General features: G+C 40.6%; 1 protein-coding gene across 3 annotated transcripts in view; it reads right to left on the bottom strand.

Annotated features, from left to right (window-relative positions):
- Window positions 1–22,685, bottom strand: part of SLC30A8 (solute carrier family 30 member 8) — a 226,930-nt gene that overhangs the window by 72,171 nt on the left and 132,074 nt on the right. For 2 of the 3 annotated variants that reach the window (XM_055116878.3, XM_063606462.1), the window contains one exon: window positions 13,387–13,458. The exons of the other annotated variant lie outside the window; for it this stretch is intronic. The gene's annotated coding sequence lies outside the window, so the exon portion shown is untranslated. The remainder of the gene's footprint in view (window positions 1–13,386; window positions 13,459–22,685) is intronic. 3 annotated transcript variants of the gene reach the window in all.

Here is a 22,685-nt window from a genome sequence, read left to right as displayed (position 1 = left end):
TCAGAGGCGTTTGAACCAGAGCAACTCCATCTTTAACAGGGGCTGGGTAAAATGAGGCTGAGACCTACTGCGCTGCATTCCCAGGAGGTTAGACATTCTAAGTCACAGAATGAGATAGGAGGTTGGCACAAGATACAGGTCACAAAGACCTTGCTGATGAAACAACTTCCAATAAAGAAGCTGGCCAAAACCCACCAAAACCAAGATGGTGACAAAAGTGACCTCTGGTGGTCCTCACTGCTCATTATATGCTAATTATAATATATTAGCTTGCTAAAAGACACCCTCACCAGTGCCATGACAATTTACAGATGCCATGACAACATCAGGAAGTTACCCTATATGGCCGAAAAGGGGAAGGAACCCCCAGTTCCAGGAATTGCCCACTCCTTTCCCAGAAAACTCATGAGGAATCCACACATTGTTTAGCATATAATCAAGATATAACCATAAAAATAGCCAACCAACAGTTCTCTGGGCTGCTCTGCCAATGGAGTAGCCAGTTTTTATTCCTTTACTTTCTTAATAAACTTGCTTTCACTTTACCCTATGGATTTGCCTCAAATTCTTTCTTGCATGAGATCCAAGAATCCTCTCTTGGGGTCTGGATCAGGACCCCCTTTTGGTAACAGAAATGTGGACATTGAAGGCAATTCTGATGAGATCTCAGAAAGAAGTAAAGAAGGAGGATTGTAGGGAAATTTCTATTGTTTTAGAGAATACCTATTGTCATGAACAGAATGTTGCTAGAAATATGAACATTGAAGATGCTTTGGTGAAGTCTCAGATGGAAATGAGGGACATGCTACTGAAAACTGGAGGAAAGGTGATCCTTGTTAGAAAGTAGAATAAACTTGGCTGAATTGTAGTCTGTTGTTGGGTAGAGAGCAGAACCTGCGAGCAATAAACTTGGATATTTAACTGAGGTTCCCAAACAGAGTGTGGCCTGGTTTCTCCTTGCAGCCTATAATAAAATGTGAAAGGAAAGAAATGGAGAAAGAAACTACTAAGCAAAAAGTAAACCAGAAGCAGATGATTTAGAAAATTCTCAGCCTAGTCACATTGCAAAAATATGAGAAAGCAAGTTCTAGAAGAGAACCCCAAGTTGGGGTCTAGTTGGACACTCTTTTGCTGAAGAGATTAAGCATATGACTTATGCATTCAATCAGCCGTGTCAGCAAAGGCCAGGAATAGCGATGGGGTATCCAGGAGGAATGTGTGGAGAAACTTTTTGTCTAATGGCATGATCCCCATGATGTCCACAGAAGACTATTAAGGGTTTTGAGAATGTTATACATGATGTTCACAGAAGACTATTCAGGGTTTCGAGAATGTTATACAACTAAAAGCCGTAGCTTGGACTAAACAGGACAGAGATGGAATGAAGTGAAAGAAAGCTGTTGGACTTCTGGGATTCTACAGGCAGGAAACAGGCTGATAGAGCAACTCAGCTGAAAAAGTATGTTATCCATGGCTGGGCGCAGTGGCTCACACTTATAAGTCTTGCACTTTGGGAGGCTGATGGATTGCTTGAAGCCAGGAGTTCGAGACCAGTCTGGCCAACATGGCAAAACCTGTCTCTACGAAAAATACAAAAAATTAGCCAGGCATGGTGGTTCATGCCTGTAGTCCCAGCTACTTGGGAAGGTGAAGCAAGAGAATTGCCTGAACCCAGGAGGTGAAGGTTGCAGTGAGCCAAGATCACATCATTGCACTCCAGTCTGGGCAAGAGAGTGAGACCCTGTCTCAAACAAACAAACAAACAAAGTATGTTACCCTTAAAGCAAAAGGAAACATGACTCTGAGGGCACTGAGGGTAGAGTGACAGGCTGAGAGGACAGCACTACCACTCATGTGGGCCAAGAAGAGAGGGCAGATGCCTCAGGCTCTCTGAGCATCAAGCCACAGAGAATTATTCTCACTCCTTGAAATTCTGCTTGTCTTGCTGGGTTGCAAACTTGCTTGGGACTCATCACCCCTTTTTTCCTCCCAATTTCTCACTTTTAGAATGAAAATTTTCTACCCTGTGGCTGTCCCATCATTGTATTCTAGACATAGATAATGTGTTCTCTAGTTTGGCAGGTGCACTAATAGAGAGGAATTTTACTTCGGGATGGACCCTACCCAGATTCTCACCCACACCTGATTTAAATGATTTAGAAGAGGAGATTTTGAACTTTTCAAGTTAATTATATGTAGTAAGATTTTGGACTTTGAGTTGATGCTGGAATGACTCAAGACTTTTGGGGATGTTAGGATGGAGGGAATGTATTTTGCACATAGGAAAGACATGAACTTTTGGGACCCAGAGAGTGGACTACACTGAGTTGAGTGGTGTCTCCCCAAAATTCTTGTCCACTTGGAATCTGGAACTGTTTCCTATTTGGAAATAAGGCCTTTGAATCTGTAATCAAGTTGAGATGCATCATGTATTGTATTGGGATGAGCTCTAAGTCTAATGATTGGTGTGCTTATGAGAAGAGAGACATTTGGATACAGAAACACACAGGCACCCATAGAAGAAGGCCATGCAAAGATGAAGAAGAAATTGGGATTATGCTGCCAAAGCCAAAGGAATGCCAAAGATTGCCAGAAACTAGAAGAAGCAAAGAAGTCTTCCCTAGAGCCTTTGGAGTGAGCATGTCTCTGTTGATGGCTTGACTTCAGACTTCTAGAGTCCAGAACTGGGATAGAATAGATTTCTGTTTCTTTGGACTACCCAGTTTGTAGTGATTTATTATGGCAGCCCTGTAAACTAATACAGCACTCAAGGTAACCAGGGTGATGAGAGATAAAATGCTAAATAAAACCTGACTAGCAACATTCGATCTTTTTAAAGTCAGAGAGATGAATGGTAACTAATAAAAGAATTATGTAATATAAATTTATGGAATAATAAATTATTTAGGCAACTCATTCATTTAATTTAAAAGACATCTCTTAGAGCATGAAATAGGTATATTTAAGACAAATGAATTGAAGCAGAGAACCACTTCATACCACTAATACTAAACTTATGGAAAACTTTGTATAAAAAGGAAGCACAAGCTAAAATTCAAGTAAATTGAAGGGGTTTACATGAATTTATTGGAGACAGATTTTCTATAAAGATTAGAAGAGTGTTTTCAAAAACATCAATATGATTTTTTAAAAAAATCGAACAAGTTGGAATCCAGCATGAAATCCCCCAGCTCAACAGTGACATAACACCTGTGTAGAACTTCATATAGGAAGTCTGTGTTCTCAGATACCATATGTATTAGTCAGGGTTCTCTAGAGGGACAGAACTAATGGATAGATGGATATATAAAGGGGAGTTTATTAAGGCATATTGACTCACACGATCACAAGGTGAGGTCCCGCAATAGGCCATCTGCAAGCTGAAAAGCAAGGAAGTCAGTCTAAATCCCAAAGCTGAAGAACTTGAAGTCCGATATTCAAGGGTAGGAAGCATCCAGCAGGGGAGAAAGATGTAGGCCAGAAGACTAAACCAGTCTAGTCTTTCCACATTCTTCTGCCTGCTTTTATTCTGGCCACACTGGCAGCTGATTAGATTGTGCCCACCTAGATTGAGGGTGGGTCTGCCTTTCCCAGTCCACTGACTCAAACGTTAATCTCCTTTGGCAACACACTCACAGACACACCCAGGTACAATACTTTGCACCCTTCAATCCAACCAAGTTGATAAGCACTATTAACCATCACATCATATATCTAAATAAAAGGAAATGTTCTTTTCAAACTCTATTACTCTAAAATTGAATTTTTCCAGTGTCTTCAGTGGCTGATCACAGGCAGTATGTAAATACATCTGAGCCAACTGAGTTAAATAGGTCTCCTGACTACAGGGCTTTACTACTGGACTTAAATGTGCTTATGTACACTGAGACACTCTAAGAGGGAGATGGTGTGTCCAACAACTCCAAAATTATTTATCCATTGAATCCCTTTTAATTGAGCATATTTTTGGTGTGCAAGATAAAAATTCAGATATGAGGCCCTGGAAAGACGCACTTGTCTTTACTGGGAGGTCTCCAACAAAGTCAGTAAACACTTTATCTTATCCTTCTGTCCTGGGGGCCATATGGGTTCATGGGTAGGGGAAGGGATACAATATTTTTTTAATTGAAAACAGAGCATAATACAGAGTCTAAGATTAAAACTTATCTGGTAGTTTCTATCATTCATTCGTCATCAATCGATTTACTCTTTGACTTGCCATTCTCCTACATCTTGCTATACATGGAGAATTAGGTTTGAACTTGTTTATACTCCTAAATAGTGGTATGTTTAGTTCTAGTAAAGGACACTACAGAGCATAATAGAGACATTAAGAAGGATTCAGAGAAGAGTTACATTCATGAATTAGGAGACCGGAAAATGGCAGCTCTGGGTAACAATTTTATGAAATTAACAGAATTATTCCAGTTGGAGAAACAAGGAAAAAAAGACTAAATGAGTATAGGTTTCTTCAAGCATTCCCTGAACAAATATTGATAGTATCTACTCTAAACAGGCAACTAGCTATTTCAGATCTTAGAGATTGAACTGAAGTCTGAAGCAGAAGAAATGAACTTAACAATTATAAGAGCAGAAGAAATGCTATTCCAGGAGACCCTGATCTGCTCACTGTAGAAGACCTGCAAGTGCCTCCAGTAGCCATACTGGCTTCTTGTTTCCAGCACAAACCAGTATTCCACTGCCTGCTCTAAGAGCACCCACGCATGCCCTGTTGTACAGCGGGGGAAAGCATGGGACACAGAGTAGGAGGGCAGGCTTGTGTTGGGGGCTTAGAGCCTCAGAGAGGAGCAGTGGAAAAAAGTGGTTATGTTCTCACAGATGAAGATTTGAATACCTCCCCCAAGGTGCTCAAAATATCTTTATGGAGAAAGTACCAGATAATTAAAAGAGCATGGTTCAAATATATCTTTTCCACTGTGATATTGCTCAAGCTACTTAACAACTTACATCCTTTATTTCCTTATCTATTAACTGGTGACAATAATACCCATCCACTAAAATGTTTGTAAATACTAAATGATATATATGTAAAGAATTTAATGAAATATATAAAAATCTGTATGGCACCTGAGATAGAATAGGCAAATAGTAGATAATTGTTATTATTTTTTATTTATACAAAATGGTTGTCAATATGGGTTTGAGGGTACAGGAAGGGGTGGAGGGTACAGTGCATTTTTACAGATGTGGTACCTTTAGACTATCTGGCTCACTCTTGTTCCCATTACTTTATAGCACTGTGACCTTCAGAAAGTCATTCAACCTCTAAACCTCACTTCCCTAATCTGTAAAATGGATATATAACAATAGTACCTACCTCACAGGGTTGTAGTCAAGATTAAATGAAATACAGTATGTAAAGCACTTACTTCAATATATGGCTCCAAAACAAATAATACATGTCATCTCATTTAATGGTACAGTACTCAGAGTTTATTTTATCAATAAACCCTTCCATCAGTTAGTGTATGTTTATTGTCCAAAAAGAGACTGATGATGTTTAGTGAGCAGGAATCTCATTCATAATTATCTAGGTAAAAGCCCATCCATTGAATATTCTGTAAGCTAGTGGCTCTCCTACAGGCCCCTGTCTATTTTTGCCATAAAGCTTTCTTTAAGATACCACAAGTGATGGCTTGTGGTCACCAGGTATTTTCTTTCTTTTTGGTTGACCCTTCCTAGACTTCAGATGAGAAACTGCTACCTCTAGATCTCCCATCATATAAGCTAAACTATATTTTCTCTAACTAAAATGTCTATTTCTTAGTAAGTAAAGCAGCATTGAGACTGGAGGGCTTGGGTTCTGGAGTGAGACATGGTGTGATACTTGTCAAGTTGCTAACTACTCACAGCCTCATTTTAAAACAAGGGAAGGTGACATTGTAGCTGAGACATGAGACCTGAATAACAATGAGAAGCCAGCCATTCAGAGATCTTGGGTGGGAGGGAGAAAAGGTAGGCAATGACAAATCTAGACATAAGGAACAGCAGGTGCAAATGCCCTCAGGACAGAACCAAGACTGTTCACAAAAAAGTGTGTGAGAGACAGAATGGTTTGGCCGTAGGCATTCCACAGCTAAAAGTTTATGAGGAAAGATACATATCTTATACTTTATATTAAGCTGCTCCTACTTCTAGCATGCTGACTTAATTTGCTGATAAATTGATTCCCTCTCTGCTAGAATTCATCCCTGAGTTTAACCTATTTTCTTATATTCTTAACCATATGCAATCATTTTCCACTAAACCTCTGTGTGCCCAAGTAATTTCACTCCCCACTTGGTGTCTCTGGTTTCTAGCATTGTAACAGAAAACTATGACAGTCCCTCAAAAGCATTATATGTTATCACCTTTTTCCCCAGAAGCTAATTATCCACCCCATTCACTGCTCTGCTGAACTTCCTCCAATTCATCTCTATCTTTTTTGCTGCTGAGCTAACAAAATGGAATAGCCTTTTCTCTAAGAACAGTATTACCAAAGAACAGAGGGACAATCTCCCCTGCATGCTTTATTTGGCATTTCTTTGTGCCCCATCCCAAACAGTCTGTTTATTTTCTGTTACCTGATCCCATCACAAAATCAAGTCTGCTTTTCTGCCCACTACTCCTATGCCATTCTTGTGGCCAGCTTTCCAGGATGTGTCTTTCTCACTTAGTGCCTGTTTCCGATATTCTCTCTCCAGAAATGGCTAGTTCAAGTAGCCGTTTATCCCAGACACGCATCCGTGGATAGGAGGGAGCTACACGCTTTCCTGATAATCTGGTTTCATATGAAGACAAAGATTAAAGTAGGACAGACGAGTGATACTCTACCAAAGATTTTGAGTATTCTTAACATTCCCATTCTTCCACTAAGAGCAGGACAAAGGCAGGTGAGTTTGCTGATTTATACTGATTGATCAGAATGCATGTCTTTGGCCTTATATGTATGATACACTATTGAAATAACCAGAGAAACCCTCATCCTACCAAGCATGTATTCATAGAAAACTGAGATGACCGTCAGCTTAAAGTCTGCTTTCTCAGGGAGGTCTTGATTGACTAAATGCTCGAATTTATATTAGCTCTTCCTCTTTTTCCCTCTTTTCTACCCTGTTACTTAGCTTCACAGAACGTATATTATATATAATATATATATTTATATTTTTAAATTATAATTATATAATTATATTTATTTAAAATATATATATTTATTTAAAATATATATTATATAATTATATTTATTTAAAATATATATATTTATTTAAATTTATTAAATTTATTATTTATTTAATATATTTAAATTTATTTAAATAAATATATATATTTATTTAAAATTATATATTATATATTATATATTATTTAAAATTATATATTATATATTATATATTATTTAAAATTATATATTATATATAATATATATTATTTAAAATTATATATTATATATAATATATATTATTTAAAATATATTTATTTAAAATAAATATATATAATATATAATTATATAATTATATATATTATATATATATATATATATTTTTTTTTTTTTAGATGGGGTCTTGCTTTGTCACCCAGGCTAGAGTGCAGTGGCGCGATCTCGGCTCACTGCAAGCTCCACCCCCGGTAAACGCCATTCTCCTTCCTCAGGCTCCCGAGTAGCTGGGACTACAGGCGCCTGCCACCATGCCCGGCTAATTTTTTGTATTCTTAGTAGAGACAGGCTTTCACCGTGTTAGCCAGGATGGTCTCGATCTCCTGACCTCGTGATCTGCCCACCTCGGCCTCCCAAAGTGCTGGATCTACAGGCGTGAGCCACTGCACCCAGCCCAGAACTTATATAATTTTTAAATTATATGTTTATTGATTTAATATCTCTCTCCCTCTTCCAGTCTGCACGCTCCATGAAGGCAAAAATGGGATGACTCTATTCATTTATTTTCTGCCTCCCCACTAGAATATAAGCTTCTTAAAGACAGGGGCTATGGTCATTATTCTTGGCATCTCCAGCTCCAGTGGCAGTTATAAGACAACGAGTGCCAGATGGCCCAGTACTCCATGATTTTGTGTGTGAGTGGGAGGTGGGGAGAGGTGCAGGCTTCAAAGACAAGTAGAATTTGGAGTGAAAATGTTGCTAAGAAAAATCTGACAATGGTCATATGACAATATGTCATTTCCTCACTTTGCTCCATCTTTGCAGGTAGTTCCCACTCTTCCTAAGAGTGATGACTTTTCACTTATAATAATATTATTAATAATGATGAGGGTTTAAACTGGTGTTTCTTATCTATTTACCAAATATTAGGTGTCAAATATTATCCTAAGCATTTACACTAGTAATTTTATAACTTCTGTGTGTGCTCCCAGGAGGCCAGAACAGTATCTGAGTCTGATTTGCAAATGTAGAATAGGAGATTTCCTTGACCCAAATGTTGGATGAATCTTAAGTCAGAGGCAGACTCAAGTCATTACATGCATCTACTTTCTTCAAGCCCACATAGAACCAATTGGGTTCCATTCATCAAGCAAGGCAGGCATGTGAGATGTGGAACAGCAAGTAGACTTCATGCTTCACTGCAACTCCAATCATTTGGAAGCAAATATCTAGACATTTTGTAAGAATTGTTCATCTAAGCTCAGCAGGAACAAGTGCCTCTATTGGTTAGCAATGTTTACCACATACATGGATGAGGAGTAGCAGAGGTCACTCAAGGTACTCATCAAACCCAGCCCTTCTGCAGAGAAAACGAGTTCTCCTTCTTAATAATGCTCGTGGAAAGAGCAAAGTTCAAACCCCATCAGTGCCTAAGAGAGACTATAACATCAAGACGGTCTTTCTCCTTTCTAGAATTCCTGGCCAGAACTACGGCCACAAGAGCTGGTGTGAGAGAAAGATGATGAAAAGGTGAGCCCAACAATGTGCAAATGAAGAGTTGAGGCTGTTGCTCTCTCAACAGCAGCTCAGTGCTTCAGCCCATCATACTCTCAGGAAAAATTTCCCTGAACTCTTACCCAAACTGGGTGTGACTTCCTATTCTGTGATATCACAGGTTTTTATACATTTACTCCATAATACTAAATACAGTTTGTAATTATATAAGTTTATGATCAGTTGAAAAACTTATGTGCCTCTAACTAAACTCTAGGCTGAGCTCCACAAAGGCTGAAACTATCTGTTTTGCATCATTCACATCCAGTTCCCACCTCACTGCCTAGCAAGTGGAAGCCCTCAATAAATATTGCATACCTGACTAAAGGAATGAACAAGGCAATGGATTCTGGGGAAGCTTTATCGGGAGGCTTTGACCATCTCCCTATTCCAAAAGATATTATTTGTACAAGGTTATTGTTGCTTTTTGTTTAATTCACTTTGTGATTAACTCCGTTTGGGAGATGAGCAAAGCAGAATGAATGACAACTTTTGTCAAGAAAGTCCCATTTTAAGAAAAAAAGAACATTTTGGCAATATAAATATATTTTTATGCAAAAAAAAACCCTGTCCTCAAGTTTTAGTTCCTAGTGTTACTAAAAGTAACACTAACTACTAACACTGGTTACTAACTAGTAATATGTTACTATTATTACTAACTAGTAATGCTAGTAACACTAACTAGTAGAACAAACCATTGAGTGAATAAAACCGACTAGTATTGATGACAGCAGCGGCCCATCTAGAGCAGCTGCTGCTATGACACTGGCTACAGTGGGGGAGGTACAGCCAGGGCTCTGTGCTACACAGAGCCAACGGGGGCTGGGAGCAGGCAGGAGCCCTGCCCTCCCTAGCGCAGCTGCAGCCACCTAAGCCATGGCTGCAGATCTGGGCATCTCTGCACTCTTAGGGGCCTGGGAAGACCCCACCTGCCCCCAAGGCTCAGAGATATCTGCTCCTGCTGCCTGGCCTGCTCCTGGCATCTGCTCCAATCTTGGAGCAAGGTTGGGGCCACACCCAGGTGCTGTCACAGCCTGGCCAGGCGTGCACACACACTGGGCAGCACTGCCATGCCAGCCCCCTGCCACCTAGGCCCCCTCTGGACTTTGGGTGCCAACAAGCATGGGAAGGAGGCTGAGGTGGGGCTAAGGGCAACTCAGTACTCACCTGCAGGTGCCCCATGGCATGAACAGCCTGGACGCCATGAACGACAGCAGGAGGCAGACAGGCTCCTAGGTGGAAAGGGACGGGTCCCAGGTGAAGCCCCACCTTCAAGCCAGGGAGAGCCTGAAGCCTGGGGGCCAGGCTGCTGGTCCCACAAACAGGAGTGGGAACTGGCGGTGCTTTTTCCAGGCCCACCCATGGCCACTCATGGACCAACTGGCACACACTTCTTCCCGTCTGAGGCCCATAAAAGCTCCAACTCAGCCAGACTCAAACAGCTGCAAAGAGGAGCTACCCACACAAGAGTCCCCTCTCTGCTGAGAGCTGGACACTCATCAGGACACACTGCCTGCAGACAGGAGCTGCCCATTCCAGGGTCTCCCCTCTGCTGAGGGCTAGACACTCATCAGGACACCCTGCCTGCAGAGAAGAGCTACCCACTGCGGGTCTCCTCTGAGCTGTTCTCCTCTGAGCTGCTGCTCAATAAAACTCCTCTTCACCTTGCTCACCCTCCACTTGTCTGTGTACTTCATTCTTCCTGGACACAGGACAAGAACTCGGGACCTGCCAAATGGTGGGGCTAAAAGAGCTGTAACACAAACAGGGCTGAAACACGCCCCTTGCTCACTACTTTGGCATTACCAAGAAGGAGAAGAGAGAGAAGATGAGAAGAGCTGTGGCCCTTCGGGGAGCCCGAACCTAGGGGCTCCCTGAGCCAGGGCTGTGACACCCTCTTTGGGGCTCTGCAGTTCTTGGCATATCCAACCTTCCAGGCACTACCACATTCCCCAGTGCCAGCCATGGAAGCTGCCTGCAGGATGCCTGGTCCAGCCAAAGCCTCGCAGGGAGCCAGCGCCAGTGCTGGTCCGTGGAGCTGCCCACCCTGCCCCAGTTGGTGTGCCTGCCTGTGCACAGTGGCTGGACCCTCCCATGCTCACTCACATACCCCTTGCCACTTCGCACCTGGTTTACCCTTGGCAGGCATGGGATTCAGGTCAGTAGCACGAGCCAAGCACAGCCTGCCAGGCCAAGTTGGCAGAATGAGTCTAGAGGGCCCAAGCAAAACTCAGGCAAAGGCACCACTGGCCACAGAGGTTTCTGGCTGGCAAAGCAACACCCCAAAAATCCCATGACAGTAACTCTGGTTAGTAGTGTTACTAATGAGTTAGTGTTACTAATTAGCATTACTAGTTAGTTTTATTCACTTGTAACACTAACTAGTAGAAAAACAGTTGAGTGAATAATAAAAATAGGCCCTCACTAGCAATGACCAGGCCTCACAAGTATATAAACCAATATAAGTTCCTGCATCTGAAGAAGCAACCTTGGTGTGGAGTAGTGGCAGGGGGCTCAGGACCACTGAGGAGCAATGGGAGAGAAATACTTAGAAGAACCAACCCAGTAAGGTGAATGTGTACCCATTCTTAAGTCTTATTTGGCTTAAGTAAGATAAGACTTAATAAGAATGAGTACACATTCACCTTACTTGGTTGACATTTCAAACCCCACCTCAACTCCTTGGACTTTCTTTTTTTAAAAGTTGCTGAAATTGTGGGTCCAGAAGCTGTCAAGCCATGGTCTAAGAGGAGTCACAGACATGGTTATCATCAGCTACTTTCATTCTAAGAGAAGGATACCTGGGCCATGAGAGTATCTTACCTCATGGCCAAGGGTGGAAGATTAAGGAGGAGAGGAGGTTGTCCACTAAACTCAAGTAAGTAAGATCCTGTTCTTTTTTAAGACCTTAGTATTAAGGGCTAAATTCTACCAGCCCCTGGTAAGGATAGACTAGGAAGTAGTGAGACAGGCTAGTAGCCCACATCTTAGATCCTTTAGCTGACACAGGGGATGTATGACATTCCTCCCAAAGGAATACAAGCTATACTATGAGCAGAGAAGAACCCAGAATAAGTCATGCATCCTGTGAAAGACTCTGATTGCTCAAATAAGTTGACTCTCGCTCCAGTCCGAAGCAAGGAGGCACAGCACAGCTTTCATCTGCACAAAATGGAGGTTTGCTCAGGCAGCATCCTTGGGAGCCTTATCTCAGTGTCTCCCTGAAACAAACAAGATGAGGAACCTCCCCAGCTTGTACCAGGGTCTCACTATAAGGGCACCTGCCTGTGCCTCCCCAGCTCTGTTTCTTACATTCTACTTTGTAGTCTCAGCTAGTTTTCTCTACCTATCTCTTTAGGCATCTCTCTAATCTATCTCTTTAAGTCTAGGTACTAGTGGGCACTCAGGAAATCTTTGCTGAATGAATGTTCACATCATTAGTCTAGTAATCATGGCTAGCAAAAATTTTGCCACGCCAGGTGCAAAATGAAAATTTGGAGTCTCTCCTTCAAAAGACAGGAAAAAGAGGGCTGTTAAAGGCACTAAGATCCAAAGGGTTTTTTTTTCCTTCCATGTCTTCTCTCTTAACTCATCATAGTGTTTTTTAATTTGCTGTTTAATTTGTTGTAGGTAAAGAAAAAATAAAAATTTAAATTATTAGCATTAATTTTGCTATTTATCTTTATATCATGCAATGACAATTTGAAATGCAAATATAAGAACATTTCGTTCATATGAGGAGTCACTGAAAATATAATTTGTATTTCGTAAGTCACATATTTGTATTGTTTTTACCAGAACAATTGAAATGCTGCACAAAACTAACTCAACAGTTTTTATGTCACTCCTTGTTACAGTTCTACCAACACTTTCTCCCTTCTACTTACTGATGATTAATGATGAGTAAAGAAAAAGAAGGATGCGTTGTCCTTTCTTTCCCATTCCTTCTATGTCATCATTTTCAGCATAATACAGGGAAGAATGTAAGAAAAGACATGATGGGATTCCTTGGTCTTTTATGTTTATTTGAACACCATTGCCTGTCCCTAAGAATCATAGTGAGGACCCTGTGTGCATTTTCTCTATGCTGTATATGTGCACAATGCATTAGCAATTGGATCAGCCCTGAAACTGACATCAAAGTCTAGGTCAACTGAACTGTTTTCACATAGCCCACAGAAATACCTTCATTTTCTTACCTTATGAGATTGTGGCTTATAAGGTAAGCCACATATATATTGTGGCTAGAAATAAAGTGAAGAAAGACAATGAGGGAAATACATAACGGGATTTCTGAGGCTAGTTTTTATTCATCTATTTCGAGTCCCAAGGGTTTAAAGCAGATTAAAAACAAACAAAGATCCTGATCATTGTGGCTCTTGGGGTCCACAGGGTTTATTTCCCTTACCACCAAGATAATTCAATTCAACAAGTATTATTTAGTTTTACCATATGCTTACCATGACAATCCCAAGACCATCTACGGAGGCAGGGCAGAAACTGAAAGCTGCCTGGAGATCAAGCTTTTCTTCCTGGGAAACACACAGATATTTAGTAAAATGGAATAAAGGACTTCTGAAAGAGAAAAAAATTGATTCTGTACAGGAAACTAGAGAGATTCTGTACAGGAAACTATGTCCCCATCTTCAGTGTGTACAAAACTACACACTTCCTCACCCTGAAACTGGTTTTGTTCATGCCCCGTTCAAGATACATTACAGCAAGAAAGGGAAACTGGGGCAGATTAAGAGAGCCTTGGCTTTCTGTCCCTTGCACTCATTGAAGTTAGGGGTGTTACACCATGAAGAACTAGCAAGAGATTCTAGAAAGATTTCTGTGATTGTGCCTTAGGAGCAGGTGCTGAGATGAAGTGGCTCTGCCAATCTAAGTGCAAAAAAAAAAGATGTTTTCAGATTAATGATTAACCTAATCTTGCTGTTTCTGTGTTCTAAGAGTGAAGAAAAAATTCAAAAAGTGGTTTATTCATCCATTTATTCCAGATATATTTTATGAACACCTACTTTATATGTCAGGTACTGAACTGGGTGTTGCAAAAACACAAAACAATAAAACCAATAAGACATTGGTTTTGCCCAGAGGGTACTCTAAGTCTAGTGGGAGAGACATTCACATAAAAAGCAAATTAAATGCAATGTGACAAATACAGAGAGCTAAGTATGGCTGCCATGGGACATCTTAAGGGCTGGCAACAAACCCAGTGCCCAGGCATTTAGTGGCTCTTCTGTGGAATGAATGTGCTTTCCCTAAATTCATATGCTCAAATCCTAATCCCCAATGTGATGGGATTAGGAGGTGAAGCCTTTGGTATGTGCTTAGATCATAAGGGCAGAACCCTCATTAATGGGATTAGTGCCCTTATTAAGAAACCCTAAGTAGCTCTCTCACCCTTTCTACCATGTGAGGACCCAGCAAGGAGATGGCCACCTAGGAACAAGGAAGCAAGATCTCACTAGACAACAAATCTGCCAGTGCTTTGATCCAGGACTTTCAGTCTCCAGAACTGTGAGAAATACGCTTCTTTTGTTTATGTTACCCAGTCTTTGATAGTTTTTTACAGTAGCCCAAACGACAAAGACAGGCTCCTTGCACAGAAAGGCTCCTTAATAAATATTTAGTAAATGCACAAATGAATGAGTAAATGAAGGAAAGCCTTCTTAGAGGAGTTAGTAGATAAAGCTCGTCTTAAAAATTTATTAGGAGTTGGCCGGGTGCAGTGGCTCATGCCTGTAATCCCAGCACTTTGGGAGGCTGACCCAGGCAGATCACAAGGTCAGGAGTTTGAGACCAGCCTGGCCAATATGGTGAAACCCCATCTCTACCAAAAACACAAAAATTAGCCAGGCATGGTGGCAGATGCCTGTAGCTTGGGAGGCTGAGGCAGAAGAATCGCTTGAACCTGGGAGGCAGAGGTTGCAGTGAGCCGAGATCATGCCACTGTACTCCAGCCTGGCCAACAGAGTGAGAATGTGTCTAAAAAAAAAATTATTAGGAATTATCAAGATTGTTTCAGGAAGAAAGAACACGTGTAAAATCCCAAGTGCAGAAGGCAGCAAGGCATGTCCAGGAAAACCCAAAGAGATAAGTGTGGCCAGACTGTAGGGTGTGCAAAAGGGAGAGGTAAGCAATGTGCATGAGGAAGTGAGCAAGAGTGAGTTATGGTGGAGCTTTGTAAGTCATGCTGGGGTATTGGACTTTACAGAAAGGGCAATGGGAGCCCATAAAAGAGTAGAAAGAAGGAGGAAAGAGGTGTGATTGATTTGTGTAGTAGGAAGCTTATTCTGGCTGCAGGGTTAAGTATACATTGCAGACAGCTAGTATATGAATACAGGGATGCTAGCTGAGCCTTGCCATAATCCAGATTGTCATCAGAGATAATGACTGCCAATGGAGGCAGTAGTGGGGATGGAGAGAAGTGAAAATGCACAAGGGATATTAAAAAGTACAAACATAAGAGTTTCTCATGACTGGGTATTGGGATGTGAATGAAGCAGGAGTCAGATTTCAGATTTGGGCAAGTAGTCAATGTTGGCACCATTTCTGAAATAAGAATCCACCACAGCCCCCATAAAAAAGAATCTTGTTTGGGGAGATGGGAGATGCAAAATTCAGCTGGGAATATGGTGGGTTTGAGGTTGCTAAGGAAAACCCATGCTGAACTATTGGGTAGTTTTTCAGTTATATAAGTCAAGAGCTATGGAATTTGGGGCTAGAAAAAATATTTAGAGAATTTCATATATATTTAAAGTTGTGTAATTAGAAAAGCCCACCTAGGTAGATTGTACAGTGAAAACCAAAGAGGCTAGAAAATGGAATACCAACACAAATACAGTGGAGCAAATGAAAACCTGAAAGGATATAAAATGGAAGTTTACCCAAAGAGTGTAATGTCACAGAAACCAAGGAAGGGAGTATTTCAAGGAGGAAGACATCAACATGGTGAAATATGCAGTGAGGACAAGTAGGATAAGAATGTATGCATGTTCAAGTGGATTTGGGAGAAAGAAGATTACATATCACCTTGGTGACAGGACTTGTAGCTCATTACCTGGAATGGCACGCATGGATACATTCACGTGCTACCTCCAGCACTGGGTGCAATATCAGGATCCACCTACCAACCAACGTCATCTAATACAGTCAGCCAAATACGAGCTCTGCCTCCAACATCTGGACTCAACAGTATCCCATCACCATCTGTGAAATCATAGGGTCTACGTGCACACTGGGTACTTGGAAAAACATGTGTATTACCTAAAGGTGTTGAAAGCTTTCTGGGGTTTACTTAAGCATAATTTTTTAATTGTCTTTTCAGTAGCTAGCAGACAGGAAAACAAATTTGTCTTAAATACCCCAAGTTTACAGGCTTCTCACACCTCGGCAGCTGCAACTGGCAAATCTAGTTTACAGAAATGGGAGATGAGGGAGATGTGCACGTTTTTCACTGTCGGAACTTAAGAGGCAGTGATGGAATACTTATGAAGTGGCAGCTCTCAGCAGGTATTTGGGTTATTAATGTGCATGGTTGGAAGGCTGTAGCTTTCTAATTTGAAAGAGGTCTACTAACAGTAATACTGGACTCCAGGAATAAGGGGGGAAACCTGGGCATCTGCGTTGTACTGAATGTTCACAAACTTTCAGTTTCTTCTAATTTATAGGATCAGTTTTCTACGTTTCTTTAGCACTTTCCCTTACATTTATATAGTAGAGGGGAATGTTGCACATAAAACAATCATAGGGTCAGGGGGTCTTCATGGCAAAGCCTTTAGGTATCAGCTACCCATGCAATTTTTCTCACCTGTCCAAGTTCTTTCTTGACTTTCTGGATCTCTGCCTTATGCATTCTGTTTGTTTCTCTTTCTCTCTCCCTCCATTCTCTCTCTCTCCTTCCCTTGTCCCTCCTCCCTTTCTCCTTCCCTCCCTCCATTCAATCATCCTTTTTTCCTCCCTTTCTTTTCCACTTGACACATTTACCTTTCTTCCTCTCTGTTCATCTCTCTCTCCCCCACCGCCTACTTTCTTTCTTTCCTCCCTGTCTCCCCATCTCCCCTTCAGGGTAAGATAGCTACACAGGAAGAAGGAGAAGACAGAAATCATACTTAATACTGTTTATATAAGTCTAAAATGAATATAAAAAACTTGTTAGACCTGGAACCAGGAAACATTAAAAAGAAGCAGTAGATCTGCCTAGAAGTGTGGGACAATAAGCCACCTACCCTATTATGAGAGAGTATAGCTGACACTGAGCCAGAGAAAAGTATCATCAGTTGCTAAGAGTGGCATATAATGAGGTAGAAATGTCAGAAGTCCCTGAATCAAAAAAAAATCTAAGATTGGAGTTCCAGAAACTCATAGAGAGTACCAAATACAGCAAGACAAATAAGATCTGTGAATAACACAGGGGAAATATAGAAGATTAGAAAAAAAAAAGATGAAGCCAGCTTGAAAGGTAGTATGATATCATACAGGCTTAGCTAGAATTGCTTGAACAGAACAGAAAAAGGAAAGATGGCCCAAGGAATTAAAAATGATGAGCCACCTCAAATGAAGGCTGAGAGAGGAAAACATATCCCAAGACAGATTAAATGTGCTTTCCTAATACATTTTTGTGGTCATCGGTTGCCACACTAGCTAATTAAATACCTAACTATCATCTGCTTCATAATTTAACCTCATCCTTGGGCATCAAGTTCCGGCTCTCTATGAAATGGTTTCTCTTTTCCTACTAATGTAAATTACCACTGTTGACTTTCTATTTGACCACAGCACAGCTTCTTAGATCCCAGACAAAGCTGAATGCCAATCACGTACTGTTTTTTCCTTCAAAGCTACCATATCCCTAGATTCCATGTCCGAGAAATCCCATTATAAGCCCAGATTTTCTGTGTTAGAATGTTTTCCATAGAGTTTACCTCTAAATGCTGACCCTGAAGAAGGAGATAGCCATGTGAAATGCCTATATACATACAGCCAGCAGCAAAGAAAGATAAAATATTGGTGGGGACAATTAATTTGTGTCTAAGATGGTTTTCACTTACAGCTCTTTGCACTCATTTTGATACTTTATTTTCTCCTGATCCATCTATGAATGTTAGATTTTATTAGTGATTCTAATTCCTCACAATTTGCCCATGCCATCAGGATGAGTAGAGTGTACTTTCCAGTCACCTGACTTTAAGCCTAGTCATGTGACTTGCCTCGACCAACACAATGTTAGTAGATGTGGCATAAATAGAAATTTGAACTGTGTTTGCATAGTTTAACTTCCTGTCTTGTGTTTCTGTCTTTATAGATGAGAAGAATACACCTTGGCAGCTGCTGGATCAAGGCAAATGAGAGACCCATGGAGCTCACTAGATCCAACTCTACAGCTTGGAGCTAAGCCTAACTTAGCCAAGTCTAAACCAGTTTGACCTCAGCCAATTCACAGATGTTTGAGCCAGAAGTAAGGTGCTTGTTGCTGGAAGCCAGTTAAATTTTGAGATCTTTTTGAAAAATATATTGTCATTGCAGACATAGATGTACATAGTTTTCCACACTGTGGGAAGTCAAATTAAGCATGCTTAGACTTTTAAAGCAGAAGCCCATTATTAGTGGGGTGGCAAAAATGTTACAAGTGACATAGTCCTCCAATTTCCTTCTCTAGCCCTCTGCCTAAGAACTAGAGTACTTCGTTTTGAAGTGGAGCCCTAATGGGAGTGTTCATCTTCTGTCACCAGGGTTAAGCCTCTTGACGCTTACTGGGCACTCACAGTTGTTAGTTCCCTGGAAGACATGAAAGAGCTTGATTGGCTCTGTAGTCGTCAGTCAATAACCAACTGTAACATACCTACACTTCCAACAAAATCTTGATTCGGGAAATTGAGTGTCTGCTTATAGTTAATCCTCTATTTTTTGACACCTAGTAGGAAAAACATTTTCAAAAGAGCCATGACCTGACTCAGTTAATATGCAAGGAAAAATAAGCAGTTCCAAACTTGTCAGTTTATCCATCATCCCTTATCCAAAATCCTTCAACTCTCTTGGAATTATTTTGTTCTTCATACTTGCCCAACAAATATCTTACTCTTGTCTTGGACTTTATTTTATAGTTATCTCACATAAGCTCCTTGTGGCTAAGGGCACATATTTGGAATCAGACTACCCAAGTTCAACTCTTGGGTCTACCATTTATTAGCTTGTATTACTTTGGGCAAGATAATTAAATTCTCCAGATCTAACTTCCCCCATTATAAAATAATAATAGTTATTACCTGCTAGGATTGTCTTGAGAAGTAAATTAGATAATTCATAAGAACCATTTAACACAGTGCCAGCCACATAATGAAGGCATAGTAAGGGAAAGTTATTATGCTGTTGATAATACTTGTCTAGGCAGGGGTCTCATATTTTTCCCTGTATCCGTTACTGTAGAATCCATCTGTCCCATGACATTCTAAGATTGTTTCAGAGTGAGTTGCTTCAGAGTTGAATAATTCTAATAATATATTCTCACGTTTGGAAACAACTTGGAATTCCATTTAGTGTAGACATCAACAATGAAATCTCTAGAGGATGAGTAATTTCCACAATTTTTATTCATTATAGAGAGACCAATGGGTATAATGGTGAAAAGAATTGAGTAGAAGGTCAGGAGGTCAAAGAGACTGAGTTTAAACCCTCACTATGCTGAGTACTGTTAATAATGGTATGATCTTAAGAGATCTAATCTTTAGTTTTTCCCACCTTAAAAACAGAGTTGTCGTGAGTATTTAATAATAGAGGGTAGTATGTAAACTTCCTGGCATATAGCAACTGCTCAATAAATAGAAGTTATAGTTTTTTCTTAACTTGCCAAAGAGCCAAGGGAAAAATGAAGATTTTGTAGCCAAAGCCATTTATCTTTCTCTGTTATGTGCCTATCTGTTCCAGAAACAGAATCAATTCCTTGAACCTCATCAAAGGAAGGATTTGAACATTTAAAAAAAAAATCAATCTCTTTGGGTTTGTTATTGCTTGTTTCCCATACCTCAGAGACACAAATACAAACCTTTATAATGTCATCAGGAAGAAGAGGAGTCAAACACTCCTTAACTCAATAATTGCAAGGTTATTATTTTGCAAGGAATAGAGTCAAAATTCCATTCACATGAGGACTGTAACTTCTTCATTACTCCTTGAGGCACGATGTCCTTGATTTTAAGTAGCTCATGTAGAAACTAGTTATAAGTCTTTAGCAGAGAGACTGTACTGGAATTATAGGATCTACTTAGGGGTTTGAGCTTCCCCACCCACTTAGAGTGACAGTTCACACCTATAAAAACACAAAAGTCCAGGGGTTTATTAAACATTAGAAGACCCAAAGAGCCAAGACTTCTACCTGTAAAAGTGGTGCTTCCTAAGGGGAAGAAATGGAATTTCTCAGAGAATACAGCTTGGATTGACCAATGGACTGTACAAGGAAGATTAGGAGGTAATTACTGGGGTAAAAGAGAAATGGTTGCATCTTTCTGGAACACTCTAATAAAACTGAAAGTTTTTCCTGATTTCTTCTTTTATTTGATACAAGGGTCAAATTTGATACATAAAGTCATAATGTCCCACATGTACTGCTCAGGAACATCTGTTTAGTCCTACTACAAAACTTGGGGAACATGGTTTCCTAATGTGGTACCAGTCATCTCTTCATGGATGACTTCAGAAAGAAATTCTGACTGGCAGACTCCACAAGTGTAAGACAATAAGCGACCAATTTCTTTATTCTTCTCCTCTTCTCCACTTGTCCTCCCACCTCATTAGCTTTGGGAGAATAACACAGTGTGGAACAGAAAAAAAAGGAGCCTTGTTGTACTTCATTGGCCTCAAGAGGTCTCATCTATTAAATAGATCCATTATGTTACTCTCAGAGAAAATTACAGTCAAAAATATTTCAAGTTTTAGGGCAGTACTGAATACATAAGGGCTCTGTTACTTAATCTCTGTGCTCTTATCTTGGGGCGGCAAAGCTCAGTGGGGCTATCTTGAAAGTAGCCTGAAATCAATTGGTCAGATGAAATCAATTGGTCAGGAGGAGCCCATCAGGAGGATCAAGGACATGGGTGACACAGTGAGTGTAATTATTAGTCAGGATAGGTTAGGTTAGGCATTAGTGGCAAATTATCTCCAAATCTCAGTGGCTTAGTACAATAAAGGCTTATTGCTTATTCATGCAGCATGTCTACTGCAGGTCCACAAGGGCTCTGTTCCACTCACAGATCTAGATTGTAACATTCTTTGCCATCTCATAGCATGATCTAAACATCAGCAGAAGGAAAGTGTCTTGGGTCAGGCTACCTGGAAAACAGATCAAGATAAAGATTTCTGTGCAAAAAGGTTATTGGGGAGGGAACTCTAATTGATATCTGCCAGGGATAGTGCAAGAATGGTTGAGCAGACAATTGTTGAACTACTTACTATGTATGTAGTAACAACAAAGGTCTTGACCAACCCAAAAGGGAGTCCTGGAGCTCAAATGGTTCTTCACAGTTGTCTCACCTTAAGGCAAGGGACCTGGGCCTTTATTATCCCTTACCAACCAGTCATTTGATTGGCTTGACCCCAGAGAGAGGTTATGACCTTGAGTAAAGTGGCTCTCCTCTACTGAGGATAATTCCAGGAGAGCAACTCAGCTGAGAGCTGTCAGCAATGGGAGGAATCAGAGTCTCAGTCCTGAAGAGCAGATCTGGGCAGCATATCATAGCATCCACTACAAGGGGGAAAGTGCGTGCACTTTTCATTGCCTCCACCTGGGAGTGACATATGCCATTTTTTGCTGTCATTTCAATGACCAAAAGGAGTCACATGATTCTAATTGGAAGGAACCTGGGAAGTGTGTGGAAAGTAAATGGAATATTTGGGAAGGATCATTATTTCTGCCACAATGGAGAAGAGATGTCCCTCCGGAGCTACTCGTTTCTATATCCAGTGGTGTGATGTCTTTTAGTCACGGTCATAATACAGGTTCTGTTTTGCACTTGGCATCCAATGACTTTGTAATCACTTGTCTGGTTTCTGCCTGCTTTTCCTGAAAACTGCTTAGCCTCCTTTCCTTCCAACTGCAAGATCAGACCCTTCTCCTGAGCTCTTGTCCTTGTCTTGTCTAGGCATCAAGTCAAACTTCCTAGTGCTTTTTTTTCTCTTCTGGTGCTCCAGTTCAAACAAAACCAAAATCAAAAACAAAACAGGCTCGTTCTCTAGTCCTGACTGAACACTTCTTACATTATCGTTTCTCCCAAACTAAGGCTTTCTCTGTCAGTCCTCTCTGTTGATTCAGAGTCCTGAACTCTACATTATTCTAGTAGGTCCTATCACATGACATTCACCTATTTTCAAATTGTCTACTCTTATCTTCACATCATCATGATCAATATCCTTACCTGGACAGCTGCCAACTGCCTTTTGTTGGATCTTCTAGACTGTTCTCTCTAACCACCCACCTGGTTGAATTTTTGGTACCTGAAAACCCTGAAGCACTGGAACTCAGCCAAGACCACTACACTGAGATAAAAAGAAAGAAATACCTTCTCAACCTTAAAATTCTTTGAAAGTGCATTTTCTGTGATCAGCTATTTTTTTTCTCTTTTAGTCATTTGGTTCTTTCTTGCTGTCTCTGTATATACACATTACTTTTCATCATTAGGGAGTCATTACATACTTCATCTAGACAGTGCCTTGTGCTTTAAAGACCTAAACCAATTATAATTAAAGCAGGGTATGGATCACT

The sequence above is a fragment of the Pan paniscus genome, chromosome 7 (genome assembly GCF_029289425.2).
Source record: "Pan paniscus chromosome 7, NHGRI_mPanPan1-v2.0_pri, whole genome shotgun sequence".
In the NCBI taxonomy this organism is placed as follows: domain Eukaryota; kingdom Metazoa; phylum Chordata; class Mammalia; order Primates; family Hominidae; genus Pan; species Pan paniscus.
This window is presented reverse-complemented; position numbering and strand designations above follow the sequence as displayed.